Here is a 19,170-nt window from a genome sequence, read left to right on the forward strand (position 1 = left end):
TTGAGGACTCACAATGACCTTTCCCCCATTGTCTGGTTTCAGAACCATAATCAAATCATTGCTACTGGACATGGTCTGTCAATCTACACCTCTATTCTTCCATTCACTATCCTTGTAACTATCAGAACCAAAACATTCATCCTTGGCCACCATTCCTCTGTGTGTGCTGTCTCTTTCATTAGAATGTATCAGGAGTTCTCAAAGTTCTTTGGTCTCAGGACCGCTTTGTATTCTTAAAATTATCATCAACTATGGTTTTTGAGTAAAATGTAGACATGCAAAGGCTCTTGAACCTGGGATAGCCCAGAGTCAAAGATTCTTTGCTTTAATTTCTGGATATCTGTGAGAAGCTTCTAGAATAATTTGCATAACTTTCTGCTCAACAAATATTTATTGTTAATAGTATTTTATTTTTCTAAATAAATGCAAAGATAGCTTTCAACATTCATTTTGAAAAGCCTGTGTTCTATGGGATTGCCTGTCATCAAGGGGAGGGAGTAGAAGGGGGGGATAAAAAATGAATACAAGGGATAATATTATTAAAAAAATTACTCATGCATATATACTGTGGAAAAAAATTCTAAATAAAAAAAGAAAAGCCTGTGTTCCAAATTTTTCTCCCTCTTCCCCTACCCCAAGACAATAAGCAAACCCACGTTGGTTAAATTTGTGCAGTTCTTCTAAATATGTTTCCACATTCATTATGCTGCACAAGAAAAATCAGATCAAAAAGTAAAAAAAAAAAATGAGAAAGAAAAAAAACAAGCAAATAACAACAACAAAAATGTGAGAATACTGTTTTGATCCACATCGAGTCTCCATACATCTTTCTCTGGAGATGGCACTTTCCATCACAAGTGTATTGGAATTGCCTTGAATTACCTCCTATTTGAAAAGAGCCAACTTCATGACAGTTGATCATAGCATAATCTTGTTACTGTTTAGAATGTTTTCTTGGTTCTGCTCATTTTACTTAGCATCAGTTCATGTAAATTAACAAGTGTTTAGTAAATGCCTACTATGTGCCAGACACTGTACAAGGTTTCTGGGGACACAAAAGTAAAAACAAAATACCCTTTGCCTTTAAGGAACTTCTATGCTATATGAGTGAACTCTGACCCAGATCCCTCAGAGAGAGGTCAAAGGCAGAAAAACAAATGAAAACTCTACAGTGTCTTTATAACCAGAAAAAGAATCAGTGACAGATTCTTAATCAGTATAAGATATTCTGCATTGAAGGGGAAGAAGAGCTGCATGCCCTCTAATTTGGTTGAGGGACAAAGGGAAGTACAATTTCCAAGACTAAATAGGATATAGCTCTTGGATCCTCCTAAGAAAGTGCTTTTGGTGGGAGGGGGGTTGTCTAGGATGGGGAGGACTTGGTTAGAACTAGCAGAAAGCTTAAAATTATTCAGAGGCCAAAGACATCCTAACCTCAAGGGTAAAAGAGATGGAAAATTTCAAAAAGCCATGAGTCTTTTAGCTCTGGGTGTGAAATGGCTATTACCAGGTTGGCCAGTGGTCTAGTACCAACTGTTGAACTTAAGATTCTTAACTTTTTTTATGTGTCCTTGATCCTCTGTTTGTCAGTTTGGTGAAGTTGAGGAACATCTTCTCAGAATCATGTTTTGAATGCATGAAATAAAATATAGAGGATTATAATGGAAACTAATTATATTGTAACATAGCTATCAAAATAGTTTTAAAATACTTCATAGACTGCAGGTAAAGAATCCCTGGTCTTAGACAAATGTTATCTCCTCAGGAGGAGAAGCAATGGATGAAGCATTTAAGCATCCAAAAAGAGTTTGGGACATCAACATCATGAGAAGGAGGTCGATCAGGATCAGGAGGAAAGGAGGGACAAGTATGGCTAAAGGGACCTACAATGAAACTTGTTATGAAAAGAGAGCAGCAGAAGAAGAGCAAAGAAACAACATGACAGTGGAGGAAAGGACAGTGAAGGAGCAATTGTTGGGAAGCAGTAAATGGAGCAGGGACTGATAATAGTGGAAAACAACTTTGCTGATAAATTGGACATCAAAATCACACTTCGGGAAATGGGTCTGACAAAATGTTCCATGGGACAAGGTTAATGAAATGAGAAAAGGTCACATACCTTTGAAGGGTCAGGTTACTTAAACTCTTGGGCAGACTAATGGGGAGATAGGGATTTCTCTGTGTGTGTGCATCCAAAAAATAGAGGACATTTCTGAAGGAAACCACAAAGTTGAATAGAGCTTTGGGAACACACCAGCTCTCTAGCTCAGTTCATTATTTATTGAAAGACAAATAAAGCTATGGTAAATGATTACTTATGAAGAGTTCAAGCTGCTCTGGGTCCCCTAGGCTACTATGGGTGGGAAAGGTTTCCAGGAGATAAAACAATCAGAAAACAAAATCCAGATTAAAAAAAAATCACAAGGGTTTTACCTCATACCCATTAAGTTGGCAAAGATGATAAACAGAAATAATAAATATTGAAAGGGGTGTGAGAAGACAGGCACACAGAGACTTTGAAAAATGTGAATTAACAAAACAGTTCTGGAAAACGATGAGGAATTAGACAAGAAAAGTCACTAAACTGATCACAACCTTTGATCTGACAGTCTCATTCCTGTACGTCTATTTCAAGGTGATACAAAATGATGAAAAAAAGTACTGTATGGAGGAAGTCCAGTAAGCTGGGTATCTGTTTTTGGATCTGGATTGGTTAATACTGTTATCAGTGACTTGGAACAAGGCAGAGTTGCCGTACTCATCAGATTTACAAAAGACAGTAAGGTGGGATGTCTTCTTACACACCATAAACTAGTCAAGATCTAGCTTGACAGGCTAAGACACTGGCATGAATTTAATAGGATGAAATTCAGTAGGGATCAATAGCAAGTCTTATACTTTAGTCCAAAATATCAACTTTGTGGTGAAGTAGTAACTTGCCTAAAAAAATACCTGGGGGTTTTAGTGAGCTGTAGGCTCAGTATGAATCAGCATTATGATGTGACAAAACAATAAAAGCCACAGTGACCTTGGGCTGAATTAAGAAAGGTGGAGTTTTCCAGACTAAGGAGATAATCCTCCCTCTGTCCTCTGCCTTGGTCAGGCCCCACCTAGAGTACTGGGCTGGTTTCTGGGTACTACAGTTTTAGGACATTAATAAATTATAGAGTGTTTAGAGGAGGGCAAAGAGGATGATGAAGGTCTCTCGGGCTGGGTCATTTGAGGATTTCTTGAACAACAAGAGAATTGGGAGGAGATAGGATATCTCTGTTTAAGTGTTCAGAGCTTCCAAGTAGATGAGAGGTTTTAATAGGAACAATTAGTAGAATTCCCAAAGAGGAAAAAGAACTATTCCAAAGGGTAATTCTCAGCTTTGAGAGATGGTGGGTTCCCCTTCACTGGAGATCTTGTGTAAGGGTCCTTTAAATGGGCAGCCACAGCGCAACAGGAGATTGAGTAGCCCAGAAATAATCTCTGTGGATATAGGACTGCCCTGTGGGCAGGATCCTGGCCGTATTGAGATAGCTTCGTAATGGGTGACGGCTCTCTCGCTGGTTGGCTGTGTGTGTGGGACATCACAAGTCCTTTATAAGCCCACTGCTTGCAGCAAGTCGCTCTCTTTAACCTGGCTCCCTAGCCTGGGGTAGCCAAGCCAAGCTGATGGATTAGCCCAGAGAGGTAAGGAGTTTGGTAGTGAACACGTGGGTCTTCAGACCAGGTGTTCACTAGGGAGTTAACAAGTCAGGGCATTAAATCAGGGCATTATGTGAGTAGGTATAATAAAGGCTTTTAAGATTACACGTGGCTGTTCTTGAGTGCGCTACCGGTTATTAAACTATAGATTCAAGAAATTGTGGCCAGAGACCTTTGAAGGCCTCAGAGGAGGCAAGTCAGGTAGAGTTGACACTGCAAAGGTCAGTGGTCAAAGGTACTCTGTTGGGCCTAGGACAGACTGGTAATAGTAACTGCCAGGAGGGCAGGTTACAGTCTTGAAGCAGTATGCTATGTAATTTTTATGTATTAGTTGAACTAAATGACTTCCAGGTCTCTTGTTCTGTAATTCTGGAAGCTTGGTTTATAGCAGAAAGGTGAGGGATGGGAAGGAAGATTGTAACACAGAAGAATATGAAAAGAAGGAACAGTGAACATTTGGGACTAAAAAAAAAGATATGAATTTAGAAAGACTTACATGAACTGATGCAAAGTGAAACGAACAGAACATTGTATACAGTAACAACAATATTCTGAGATGATCAACTGTGAACTCTTTTCAGCAGTACAATAATCCAGACAACTCTGAAGGACTTATAATGAAAAATGCTATATACATCTCCAAGAGAAAAGACTGTTGGATTGAAGCAAACTTTTTTTACTTTATTTTTTCTTGGGTTTTGATTTTGTTCTGTTTTCTTTTACAACCTAATATGGAAATGTGTTTTGCATGACTCTATATGCATCATCTATTTCAAATCTTGCCTTCTCAATGAGGGTGGCTAGAAAGAAAGACAATTTGGAACTCAAAAATTTTTAAGCTTTTTATTTTCAAAATATATGCACAGATAATTTGACAACATTGACCCTTACATAGCCTTGTGTTTCAGATTTTCTCCTCCTTCCCCCCACCCCTCCCCTAGATGGAAGCAATTCAATATATGTTAAACATGTTAAATGTAATATGTATAAACATATTTATATAATTCTCTTGCTGCACAAGAGAAATAAGATAAAAAAGAAAGTAAATACTAGTAGGAAAACAAAATACAAGCAAACAACAACAAAAAAAGTGAGAATGTTATGTTGTGATCCACATTCAGTTCCTACAGCCCTCTCTCTGGGTGTAGATGGCTGTCTTCATCACAAGATCATTGGAACTGGCATCAATCATCTCATTGTTGGAAAGAGTCACATTCATTAGAACTGATCATTCTATAATCTTGTTGTTGCCATGTACAATGACCTTCTTTCATTTCATTTCATTTAGCATCAGTTCATGTAAGTCTTTCCAGGACTCTGAAATCATCCCGCTGGTGTTTCTTATAGAACAATAATATTCCATAACATTATTATGGAATGCCATAACTTATTCAGCCATTCCCCAACTGATGGGCATTCTTTCAGTTTCCAGTTTCTTGCCACTACAAAAAGGGCTGCTACAAACATTTGTGCACGTGTGGGTCCCTTTCCTTCCTTTAAGATCTCTTCAGGATATAGGCCCAATAGAAACACTGCTGAGTCAAAGAGTACACAGTTTGATAACTTTTTGAACATAGTTTCAAATTGCTCTCCAGAATGGCTGGATCTGTTCACAACTCCACCAGCAATGTATCAGTGTCCTTATCTTTTCCTGTTATCTTAGCCAGTCTGACAGGTGTTGTAGTGGTATCTCAGAGTTGTCTTAATTTGCATTTCTTTGATCAATAGTGATTTAGAGCACCTTCTCATATGATTAGAAATAGTTTTAATTTCTTCATCTGAAAATAATCTGTTCATATCCTTTGACCATTTATCAATTGGATTTTTATAAATTTGAATCAATTCTCTATATATTTTAGAAATGAGGCCTTTATTGAACTCAACATTTTTTAAATGAATGTTGGAATTTGTTTTTACATTTAATTGGGGGAAAATAAAATATTAACTAAAAAAGAGGGAACAAGCAAAAAATTAAAAAAAAAAAATCCAGGAGCCTCTTCTCAAAGAGAACTTTGAGGATAAAAAAATACCTTGACTTTCAAGAAATAATGATGTGGATCTATGGATCCTAACAAATGAGAAATCATCCAGTAAGAGATAAAAGAAAATGGAAAGTAGTTGGTAACACTTTCCTGGGACCTTGAGAATAATGTCAATGTGATAACAATGGAGAGATTTACTAACTTCCTGGGATATATATCCAAGAAGTAACAGAAAATCTCCCAAGACTGTCAAACTGAATGACTAGCCAACTCTGGTGAAGCATATGGGGACAAATCACACTGCTAAAAGGATGCTAGGAAGCATTACCAATAATTATGGTTTCTTGGGAAACAAACTGAAGATTTTAAGAACACAGGTGATGTTATCAGGGTTGCCGGTAGACAAATTGGGTAGTGAATGGCTGGTTACAAAGATGGAGGCTGGCAAGAGTGTTTAGATTTGGGAGTCACAGCTCAATATATAGGAATGCTGAATTTGGCCAGGCACGCAGTGTACCTAACAAGGGCTAGTAAGAATGTATTTCTTTAGAGTCATACAAATCTAAACAAAATGGGTAGACATTTAAAAGGAAGAGGGATGGGAGAAACTGTCTATACATATGCTATAGGGAGGGGCTACAATGTAGGTGGAAAAATAGCAGTATATCCACCTAATTGTTTTATTTTTAATAGAATTTTATTTTTTCCAAGTATATTCAAAGATGGTTTTCAACATTTACCTTTGCAAGACTTTGTGTTCCAAACTTTTCTTCTTCTTTCCAACCTTCTGTTTCCAAGACAACAAGGAATCCAATATAGGTTAAACATGTATGTACCTAATTATTGACAGAAGACAAAATCCTAGGAAAGAGCAGGAACATTTATGGCCTCTGCTGTCTACGCATATATACCCAAAGAATGAGGAACAAGCAAGATGAGCTGAAGATCTTAATGCAAAGAGAAAAAAAAAAATTAACCTCATCAGTATTGTTGAAACTTGGCAGAATGAGAGCCAAGATTGGCATGTGACTTTGGATAGGTATATCTCATTCCAAAAATACTAGGTAGGTTGTGTTGTAGATTAAAAAGATATATTCATGTTATGAATTAGTAATAGCTAGAACATTATAGTTTTGATTTCACAATAATCCAAGGAGGTAGGCACAATTATTATGCCTATTTTGCAGATGAAGAAACTGAGAGAGATTAAGTGACTTGCTGGGTCATATAACTGGGAAAGTGTCTATGACAGGATTCGAACTTACCTTCTTGACTCCAAACTCCAAACTCTATCCACTTATTGTATTATTCAGGAACCATGGGTATGAAACACAGAGGATATTTTGTGAATATCCATGCAGACAGAAATAAACATTGTCAACAAAATGCAATGCAGATCATCTGAACGGAAAGAGAAAATGAATGAAAAATTCATGAAACATCACAAATATGAGAGGGAAGCTGATATAAGTAATAATGAGATGTTAAGTATCCAGAGGTTTCCTAGCATAAACATTTGCTAAAAGAAAATAAGTTAATAATTTCTCAAGTTACCGTAATGAAAATCTCCTTCTTTAAAAGATGGAGAGATGAACAAGATAAAATTATATTTTGGATTTAAATGTCACAAACAGGAAAGAATTGGTTGCTGGAGCAGAAATGTTGGGGAAAAACTGGAGGAACCTGGGAAAAATTAGCTACTCCATTATGGAGTTGATGATAAATAAGGAGAGAAAATCTGGGCATAACCTGATATCCACTTTTGATTTAGGAGAATCTGGTTTCAGAGAGTTCCCCCTGCCAAAAAAAAGAGAGATAGGTATGATTTCATCTCCTAATATGAAAAGTTAGAAAAATGGAAAGTCAGGCCAGAAGGAATGGAAGAGTCTCAAGAAGTCATAATAAGAATTAATTTGATGAGAAGAAAAAGAGAGAATGTCTCAAGTGAATAATAGGGATGCATGGGGGAAGTCATTAATCAACTTAGCTTTTATTTATTTTGAAATAGGATTTTATTATTTTATTTTTAAGAATCATGAATAAATCTTGTAAAAAATAAAAATAAGTACATAAATACCCTGGGTCTGCATGTTAATTTAAACATTTCTGTGATTTCTCATGAATAAAAAATTATCCTGAGCTATTTTTCATTTTATTTTTAAAATTTTCTCTTTAAAAAAAGCAAGAAAAAAAGACAGGAAAGGAAAATAAAAGAAACAAAACAGAACAGAATATTGGCGTATGCCCAGCAGAACATCAGGGAAGATTCAACACATATAACTATATATTAACAGTTCAAGAAAGGATATATACTAGTAGAAGAAATTATATCCATGAGTATTCATCTTTTCATTGCTTCCTTGAAGTTGTTCTTTTATTCTCTGCTGCATGCTTTTTTTAACTTTATTCTTTTTCCCCCTTACATTCCCCACCACCAACTCTCTCAAGCAGGCAATATATTTAAGGACAGATACACACACACACACACACACACACACACACACACACACACACACAGGCATTTACCTATATGTAAACAAGCATCCAAAACAATATTAGTGTGTTTGACATATAATGCACATTTCTCTCTTGATTGAATCTTTAAGTTTCACTTTGTCTAAGATCACTAATTACTAGCCACACTTTTTTTCTCTAGTAAATTCTACTCCTGATCTTTGTAGGATTTGTGTGTACCTCTTCTTTCCTATATATATCTTGTAACTGTATTGCTTTAATTCTGCTCCTAACTTGCTCCTAATTCTCTCTCTCTCTCTCTCTCTCTCTCTCTCTCTCTCTCTCTCTCTCTCTCTCTCTCTCTCTCTCTCTTTCTCTCTCTCTCTGTATATATATATATATATGTACATACATATATATAATATATATACACACACATATATATAATATACACACACACACACACACACACACACACACACACACACACACACATATATATATATATATATATATATATATATATATATATACCTATTTAACTCATTCCTCATGTGAGTAGGTTTTAAGTATTATCCTCCCCACCCTAATGCCTCTCTGTCTATTCTTCCTTTATATGACATAATTACTATTTTTACCTTTTCCTAAGTGGTTTTGCTTTTTAGAGTCAGATCATACTCAGCTCTGCCCCAATCTTTCTTTTGAGCTATTCAGTTGCTGAAGTCAATCTTAAACATATGGTATGCATTTCTATGTAAAAAAATATAAACAATTTGTCTATGTTAAGTTCCTTGAAGTTGATCTTTTATATGTGTCTCCTATATGTTAAATTTTCTATTGAGTTCGGTTGTGATTGAAAGAAAGTCCTGAAAATCTGCAAGTTCATTGAATGCCCTTTTTTCCCCATTTAATATTTTGAATAATTTTGCTGAATATGATATTCCTGGCCATAGCCCTAGTTCTTCTGATTGCTGGTATATATGATTTCAGAATCTGTTGTCTTCTGTTGTGGCTGCTGCTAAGTCCTACATGATTTTTATTATAGTTCCACCATATTTGAATTTTTTTTCTTGTTTCTTGCAAAATTTTCTCTTTAATCTGGGGTTTTTGAAATTTGGCAATAATATTCCTATGTATTTTCCACAAAGGATTTCTTTGAGGTGGTGATCAGTGGATTTTTTCTATTTCTACTTTCCCCTCATGTTCTATCACTCCAAGACAATTTCCATAGGTTATTTCTTGCAGTATTGTGTCAAGGTTTTTCTTTTCAGGTAGTCTAATTATTCTTACATTTTCTCTTCTTGATCTGTTTTCCAGATCTGCTGTTTTTCTTATATTTCACATTCTGTTCTTCTTTTTTAAAATTCTTTTTATTTTCTTTTGTTATTTCTTGAGCTCTTATAACTTCACCAGATTTCCCTTGTGCAATTCTAATTTTCAAAAATTTGTTTTCTTCTTTAAGACTTTGTTTCTCCTTTTCTAGTAGGTTAACTTTTTTCTTAATCTTTTTGTTTTTCTTGGATGGTTTTTTTTTTTTTTTAGTTTTTCCTCAATGTTTCTCATTTTATTTTTAAAGTCTTTTTTGAGTTCTTCTATAAATTTTCTCTGAGCAGGGAACAATTTCATGTTACTCTTTGGAGTAGAAGAAGCTTTTTTTTTTAATTTCAGTGTCTTCCTCTGAAGATTCCTATAGTAAGTTTTCATGGTTAGGTTTTTCTTTGCAGGTTCTTTTTTTTTATGAGAAGTATTAGTGTAAGCACCTCTAATCATGGGGTGGGGAGATGGTGCTTCTAGCTTCCCTTCAGCTCTTCCCTCTGAGTTGGATCGCTAAACCAAAAGTTCCCCTCATGCAAGTGCCTACAGCCAGCAGCATCCTAGCTCCACTGCCTCTGCACTCCTGATGTGCTGGTTCCTTCTTGCCCAAGAATGTGGCCCTGCAGCACAGCTGGACCTAGTGCTCCTAATCAGTCAAGATTCACTCAATCTTCTGGGACTCAGACCCTGACTCCACAAGCTGTCTAGGAGGTGAAAGTATCTGTGCTTCCTGCTGAGGTTCCAGCCAAACCCAGCTCACCCCAGGGGGCTCCACTTGGCATTTCAGCTGAGATAGCCCAGAGGTGTTTGCACTTCAAATGGGTTAATCCCCAATCCAGGATCTTTCTTCAGGAGTTATCCCTGGAGGATCCCTGTTCTTCCTTAAGTCTTCTTTGTGTTTCACCGTCTGTTTCTCCCAAATCTGTTCTGATGTGGGGGAAATCTGGAGAGCTTGAAATTTACTGACCTACTCCACCATCTTCCCAGATTTTTTTAGTGATTTTCCTTTTTTTTTTTTTTTTTTTTTCAAATGAAAGACCAACCCCATCCACCCCAAAGTCTGAATGATTTGTTTGGTATTATAGAAAGTTTTACCACATTGTTTCTTGGGTAATTAATTTTAGAAATCCTTTCTGTTGGTGTTCTATGGACTCTTTGATTTGTTCTTTGTCATCTGTTTCCAGAATTTCTGGACAGTGTTCTCTTATGATTTCCTGAAATATGGTGATTTTTTTTCTGTCAAGTTTTCCTAAATAATCTTTACATTATCTCTTCACATTCAATTTTAAGTTCAATATTCATTTTCCATAGGGCTCTCTCACATTTTCTGAATCTTTTGCTTTTATATTTTGTTCATTTCATTTCTTCTGCCTCTGAATTTTTGCTTTCCCATTATATAGTTCTCTTTTTGATGTTTTGGAGAGTATCTTTCATTTATTTTAAATTATCTCCTCTCCTTTTCAACTTACTGAATTTTTCTCCCTTAGAGATCTAATTTCTGCCCTTATTTCTTTGATCCTTTCACTTAATTATTTTATTGCTCCTCTGAACCATTCTGGAGATTCTTGTAATTGTTCCAATGTCATATCTAGAATCATCATATAATTTATTTTAATACTTTCAACTTTCTCAGAGATTTTTTTTTTGTTATGAATTGTTTCTTGTAAAGCTCTTTTTTTTTTTTTTAAGATTGGTTCTTTTCCTTCCTTAATAGCTTCCATTGGTATTTATCAGTCTCTTTATTATTCTTTCCTTTGTGATTTTGCTATCATAAAGCTTCTTAAAAGCAACGTCTTCACTTCTGTACTAAATAGCTTTGAGACAGATCTATCACTATTGTATTTATCCCTTAACCTCTGCAACTTATTCTTGCCAGATTACCAGGGTTGAGCAACATCCATGATCCTCTATGGATTTTATTATAAGGACACTTTGAAAGGCTTTTTCTTCATATTTCCTAGCTCCACTCTTTTGGTTCTGTTGTCTTCCCTATGTTAACAAATTAGAGCATTCAGAGTAGAGACTCTTAGATTTTGTTTTTGTACCCCCAGCATTTAACATAAAGTTTAACTGATCACTATGGAGGAACATTTGGTTTTGGAAGATTAAAGGAATCATGAGTAAAACCATAGAAGAGTACTCATTCAAGTAACAATGGAAATATTGATTTGGTTGATTATAGTTCCAAGACTGGAAAGGCAGGTAGAAAGAAGATATGTATGTAGCAGCATGATAGCTTGTGGGAAGATGGCCAGGAGATAAGAAAAAGCATGGCTACACTTTACCTATGCACAGTGGCCTTCATGAAATACTCAGAAAACACTAATCAGTGAAGGGTAGAATGTCTGAATCTGAATAACTTAAGTTTTCCAGGGTATTGTCTGATGAAGATGACAAGATGGCTGATAGGAAGATGGCCAGTTATTATATTTTCAAAGGTAGAATTGGCTACCTCAGGAAGTAATAGTATTTCCTTTTATAGCAAGACTTTAAGCAGAGGCTTATGGATGATTTTATCAGATACAATCCTTAGAGGACCTTTTTCAGGTATGGTTTGGACTAGATGGTCTCTAAGCTGCCTTCTAATTATGAATTTCTGTAATTTTGTCATGCTGATTCTTAAGAAGCTATTCCAGGCATTGGCCAGGATGTAAGGGATGATAGGATTATGTGGACTACTATTTGGGTATTATGGTGTCTGTAAGACAGGCTTTCTTAGCATGTGTGGTAAGGCATTAGTGGAGCATTCTGGGATCTCCAGAAGTTTTAAATTCACAGTCTTCAGCTAGGATCTGTCAAGAACTTATAACTGCAATACTCTGACTCTTAGAAAGTCATGAACAACATCTTGGGATTTTTTTTTTTCATTTCTTGGGGAAACCTTAGGCTGACTTTTCAAGGAGGGTTCTGAGTTTTGATAAGGTACTTTTCAGTGAAGTTCTATGACAAGAACTATGGAACAATGGGCTGGAACTTGCACTGGGTCAATTATTTCATTGGTATAGGGAACTCCCAGATGACAAAACTCCCTTTACTAATGCAAATCACTACTTTTCCTGCAATTTAGGTTTGAATAGTTGCCTAAAGCACAGAGAAGTTGAGTGATCACACAACTGGTATATTTTAGAGTCAGGGCTTGAACTTAAGTTCTAACTTCAAGGCTATCTCTCAGTTCACTATGACTAATAATATGCATCCATTTAACTCCAGCGTTCTCCCCATACTGCCATAATTTTTTTTTTGAACTTGAAAACTTACATACTTGAAAAAATAGAGGTTGCAGAGAACTCAAAAGGTAAGAAAGTGATACACAATGTCTATAAATAGCCTATATTATATGTCTAGGGATAGAAGGTATATCATCCAGTAAAATCGGATTTTAAAAGTAAACAAGTACTGTTAGTCATACCAGGAACTGGCAGATAACAATGTAGGGACAAATATAGCCACTGCACCTTTGGGTTTTATATTTTGAAATAAAACAACACTTTAAAAATGTTTTTTTCTCACAAAATGAAGTGACCTTACTCCTTACCAAGGCTAATCCTTCTGCTCATTCAGGCCTAGATTGTTGCAGTCATCTATGGATGGGTCTGCCAGTTCTTCATGTTTCTGTTCTCTACAATTCAGCCTCCGCTTAGTGACCACAGTGATTTTCCTAAAGTACAGATCTGACCACATTATGCCCCATCCCCAATAAACTCCAGTAATTCCCTACTGCCTCCAGGGTCAAATATAATATGCTCTATTTGACATTCAGATCTTTTCATCACCTAGCCCCTGCTACTTTTCTACTTTTCTTACACTTCACTCCCCTACAAGTACTCTTTGGTCCAGTAACACTAATGTCCTTGCTGTTCCATGAACAGGACCCTCCATTTTTCAACTCTGGACATTTTCTCTGACCATCCATTATTCATTTCCCCACTTCCCTGGCTCCCTTTGAATCTTAACTAGTTTTTTTTTTTTTCTTAAAAAAAAAGCTAAAAAGATTTTTTAAAATTGACAAAAAGCTTTCCCTACCTCAGTTTAATTTTGATTGCCTTCTTTTTTTGTAATTATTTCACATTTATCCTGTATATAGCTCACTTTATTTGCTTTTTAAAATTTATTTTCATGTTGTCTCCCCCATTAGATTTTAAGGACCTTCAGAACAGGGATTGTCTTGTGCCTCTTGTTTTGCATCCCCCAAATTGAGCACAATACCTAGCACATATTAAGTGCTTAATAAATATTGATTAACGGACATAAGAGAAAGGCCTCCAGCACTGTAGCTAAATCCTCTGTGGTGGATATGTGAGAGGAAATAGACAAACATTGCCTTGGCTCAGAAGGTATGGATTGTTTACATTTTGTACAGATGGAGAAAATACAATATTGATGTGGTCATGGCCCTTCTGACCTGTGGAAGTAGCAATCTCCAAAGCACTTTTGGACCCACTGTCTTCAATTGATCCTTAAACTAAAAAAAAAATTGGACAGGCAGAAAGTTGCTTGTGTACCTCCACCATGTCTTAAGGAGCAGTTGCGATAAAGAAAACCAGCAGGTGAGATACCAAAATATTCCAAATAAACAACATCTAATAGGAGAGAAAGTGGCAAAATGAATGGATTTAAATGTTCATCCCCATGTCATTTATTTAAATAACAAGAAAGAGTAAGTAGAAGTCCTAACCAAAGAAAGCAAATTTGACCTTATATGTATCACTGAGACATGGTAAGGTCAAATTCATGAATGAAATGTGACTCTGGTTGGGTACTTCTAATTTGAAAGAAACAGGATAGCTGAAGGTTTGTTACTGCCGGTGATTACATTCATTTTATCTTGCCAATGTATATTTATTGGAAGAAATCCAGGAATGAGAATGGGGAAACGTGGGTGGAAATCATTTGGTTAAAGATCAATGGAGAAAGAAACAGAAGTAAATTTATTTGGATACTACAGAATACCTAGAGAAAAGGAGTAAATAGGTGAGGAATTTGAGAAACAACTCATAAGCCTGGCCCAGAGACATGATATAGCAGTTATGGGAGATTTGAATCATCCAGATAGACACTAGAGGGCTCTTTCTGTCTGTCCCTGTCTCTCTTTCTCTGCCCCCACAAGTAGAACAGCTAATAATTTCTAGATTTTTTTAATGATCATTTCAACTTTCAAAAGATAGAAGAACCAAGAAAGGAAAATGTTTTATTGGATCCTGTTTTTATTAACAGAAAAGGATTGGTTGGTGTGGATGGGAACTTTGGTGGGAACTGGATTCTTAAATTGATGATAGAAAAGGAAAGAAAAAACAAGGTAGAGTCTGTTCCTAGCTTTTTGGAAGGCAGACTTCAGAGTTCAGAAAATACATTGGAAATATCTAAAGAACCAAAATTCTACAGGAAGTCAACTCAGGATTGATGGGAAACCCTAAGTACAAAAATTCTGAAAACCAAAAGGGAAAACAGTTTTAATGGAGAAAGTGCCATATCTGAAAAGAAAGGGAACTTATGAACTTACCTAGAATAAAAAAAAAGACGTGTATACAAGATGGAAACAAAGACAGCAGAGAAGTTAACAGAGAAAGAATAAAAGGGTGTGCCATGGTTCTGCAGAGTATCAATATGGCTAACCCTCAAAATGAGCTCCTGTTGATGAAATAGGGCAAATAGGGCAGTTTCTTTCAAAGCAAGATCAAAGAGAAGATAAGACTGGCACTTGAGGTGCACAAGATGATAACTGACAATATAGAAGGAAGACAGAGATGCTCAATTATTATTATTTTTTATTTTTTCTGCATAGAAGAATGACCTTGGCACTAGAAATCAAGTCACCTAGCCCAGGGAAACTATACCTCCAGATACTAAAGAATGGACATGCATGATTTGTAAGGTATCTGTGATTTCTGAATGAGCAGGGAAAATAGGAGTGACATTACAAAAGTGGAGAAGGACACATTTTCTTTCCACTTCTCAAAAAAAAGGGAAGAAAATTAAGTCTGCAAACTATGGGCTACTAATTTGACTTTGATTCCTAGGAAATTTTTAGAAAATACCATTAAAGTGAGGATTAGTGGATATCTCTCCATAGAAATATTTATTTCGAAGAGCGGGCATTCTTCAGCAAAAAGAAATCATGCCATCCTAGACTGACTTTTTTTTGGAAGGGTTACTAAACTGGCAAGTCAGGTAAATGCTCCAGTTATAGCTTCCTTAGATTTGAGCTAAGCATTTGATAAAGTGTCTCATACTATTCTCAAGGAAAGGATGGGAAGATGTGGGAATAGATTATAGTGCAATTAGATAGATCGAGAACTGCTTGAATGGGTGGAGTCAAAGTTAATTGGTATTGGTCCATTGTCTGCTTGGGAGGAGGTTTCCAGTGGAGTGCTCCAGGGATCTGTGCTTGGCTTGGTGCTATTTCATATTTAAATCAGTAACTAAGATAAAAGCTTAGATGGTATGCTCATCAATTTTGCAAGTAACTCAAAGATGGGAGAGGTAGTTAAAATCCTGGATGACAGAGACAGGATCCCATATAGTCTTAACAGGCTAAAAAAAATAGACTTAATCTACTAATATGTAATTCTATAAGGATAAATGTAAAGTCTTCCACTTGGGTTTAAAATTACCTTCTCAAAAGAGGGTTATGGGGACATGATTTCATGGTTAGGCATAAATATGACTGAAAAAGACCTGGGAGTTTCAATGGATAGCAAGTTCAATATAAATCAAAAGTATGATATTATATCCAAAAAAGCAAATGCCATGGTGGATTTCTTTAAAAAAAGAAAGCTTTCAGAAATAGAATAATGAGAGTCTCACTATACTTCTCCCTGATCACATCACATCTGGATTTGATTCTGAGCACCACAGATTAAAAAAGACTATATGTACTAAAGTACATACAGAGGAAATCATATTGGATGATAAAGCATCTGGAGTTCCTTGGGAAAGTATGAAGGTACTGGGAATGCTTAACCTGGAGAAGAGAAGACTAAGGGTAGGAATAGATATGTAGGTTTAAATATTTGAAGGGTGGCCCCATGGGAAAAAAAAACCCAAAAAAACTTTAGTTAAGTTCAGTGGGTAGATCCAAGATGATGGAGTAAAAAAAAAAAAAATGCAAATTTAGGTTTTATGTCAGGAAAACCTTCCTAAAAGAATGGATTGACTCAGGAAAGTATAATTTCCTTCTCCTTTGGGATCTTCAGGCAAAGACTGGATGATCACTAGTCTGTTACATTAGAATGAACATTTTGACTGAGTGTTAAACTAGATGGCCAAGGCTCCTTATACGTCTGAAACTGTGATTCAGTGATTAACTAGGCAGGATGGAGTTTAATATCTCCATTTTGAAGAATCTGAGATCTAGAGAACTATGGCGTCTCAGGGGGGCTACGTTAATTTTCTTCATATAATCAAAAGGTAACCTGGTTTTCCTTGCCTTCAGAATACACTAAGACCAAAGAACAGGATATTACAGAGCTGGATAGCAACCACCCCAAATTGCCTTGGTACTCAGTGAGTTCCCTGCCTAGCAGAGGCGCGCTGTCCATTGGTCAGAATGAATACAGCATATTGCTGCTTCACGTATCGGTTAAACGAAATGTCCATTGAAATTCTTTCCAACTCAGAAACTGCATAATTGTATAAATTACCCAATGTCACACACCTATCAAGGGGGCACATCTGGGACATGAACCCAGGTTACTTCACACCAAGCCCAATGGCTCTCTCTACTACTTCAAAGTAGTTACAGAAAAACCACATAAAATAAAGACAATTCCAGGACACTGGCCCTTATTTCACATCCACAGACCAATCTAGGAGGAGCTGAGAACATGGGGAAGGAGACTCTGCTAATCACATCTCCCACCTAGTCTTGTTGCCATCATTCAGCCCTCCCTGAAAATAAAGAGTAACTGGCACCACTTCTGATGAGACACCAATGAGGTGATGTCTGGCTTTTTCTTCTCAGCATTTAGAAAATTATAAATTCAGGCCAGTATCCAAAGCATAGATAGATATAGGGTCATGTTCTCAGTGTTCAGATCCTTAAGATATTCATCCATGGAACATGTAGAAGTCCACTGGAGAATCTTTGGGGCTCCCATTGTAACAATCACTACCTTAAGGGACAGGAAAAAGGACATAGGAGATGTAGTTAACATGCCCAGGTGGCCATAGGTAAGTTCATGGGTTAGGATGGCATGCTAGAGTGAATTGCATAAATGATCGTGATCCAAATGAAGGACAAGCCCCCCCACTCCACCTCTAACGATCTAGGGGCAACTCTTCCAGCAGACAGTTCTTAGTTGTAGTTGATAGTATACAAATAAAAGAAAGACATTAAAGTACTAACAATAGTAATTATTATAGCAGAGGTGATCAGGATGTCTCCAACCTCTTGAAAATGGTGGACAGATCTGTCCCATTATGCCTTCAGATTGGAGATGACACCAGGAACCACACAAATTTCTGGGGTTTAAGTTTTGTGCTCATCTTTCTTTTTTTAAATAATAGTTTATTTTTCAAAATATATGCAAAGATAATTTTCAACATTTCCCCTTGCAAAATCTTGTGATCCAAATTTTTCTCCCTCCCTTCCCCCTATGCCTTCCCTTAGACAGCAAGTAATCCGATATATGTTAAACATGCGCATTTCTTCTATACATGTTTCCACAATTTTCGTGCTGCACAAGAAAAATCAGATCAAAAAGGAAAAGAAGAATGAGAAAGGGATCATAGGAGCAGTGTCTTCTTCTAGGGTGAGAACACGGCTGGAGCATGGTGGAGAAATGTCTGGAGAATCAAGATTGGAGCCTGGAGAAGACTTCTTGGTGAACCACTTGGACTTCCAGCAAGGGGGGGGGTGGGAGGTGATTTCTTCTGTTTCCCTTCTACTCTAGGACTTCACATATCTTCCCCATGCCCAGAAGGGAGTCCCTGCCCCATCTCCATCTGAAGGACCACTCATCCTTCAAGGCTCCAGTCAAATGCTACAGAAAGCTTTCCCTGAGCACACCCATCCTACTTAGCTAAAAAATGAAGTCTCCTCAAATGCCTCAAGGAACATGGGCTATTTTTCCCCTTTCCATTTATTTGACCCTCCCTCATATCATAATTATGTGTGTACTTGTTCCTCTCTTCCCATTAGAATGAAGCTTTCTGACAGCAGTGTGGGGACTGATTACATCTTCATATCCCTAGCATCAACCACAGGGATCTGAATAGAGTATGCCCCTAGGACATAAAAGTTTGTAGACTGAAATTATCTAAAACCCTCATGGCATAGCTTGATACTGACTATGATGAATTTTTATAGCCCACATTAAGTTCGAGAGGACTTACACATATATATGTACATATAGACCACTCTGGATCTTGCCATCACCCACAGTGCTCCACTTCCATGTCTATGAACTCTTGAAATTTTATGTGACCATCATCTATTTTCATTCCATTTTTCCTCACTCCACCTAAGCCTATCTTTTCTCTTCACTGTCAACTATAATCTCTCCACCCTTCCATCCTTTCCCAGACCATCAGCCTTGCTCTGTTAATACTCTCTTCCCTTCCTAATCCTGATCCTTGGTGGATCAGATCAACTTTCCCCCATCATCTATACTTCATTCCCTTGCTCCCTTGTTCTCATGATGATTGCATCTTCCCAAGTCCCAAGCTGGGATTATTCTCACCATTTACGTCCTCCATTCCTATTTACAGAACTAAAGAAAATAAGAAA

General features: G+C 36.7%; 1 pseudogene; it reads left to right on the forward strand.

Moving 5' to 3' along the window:
• Positions 1-1,869: 1,869 nt before the first annotated feature.
• The window catches only part of LOC141549049 (ATP-dependent RNA helicase DHX15 pseudogene), a 32,380-nt pseudogene continuing 15,079 nt past the window's right edge, over positions 1,870-19,170 (forward strand).

Source organism: Sminthopsis crassicaudata, chromosome X, assembly GCF_048593235.1.
Source record: "Sminthopsis crassicaudata isolate SCR6 chromosome X, ASM4859323v1, whole genome shotgun sequence".
Taxonomy (NCBI): Eukaryota; Metazoa; Chordata; class Mammalia; order Dasyuromorphia; family Dasyuridae; genus Sminthopsis; species Sminthopsis crassicaudata.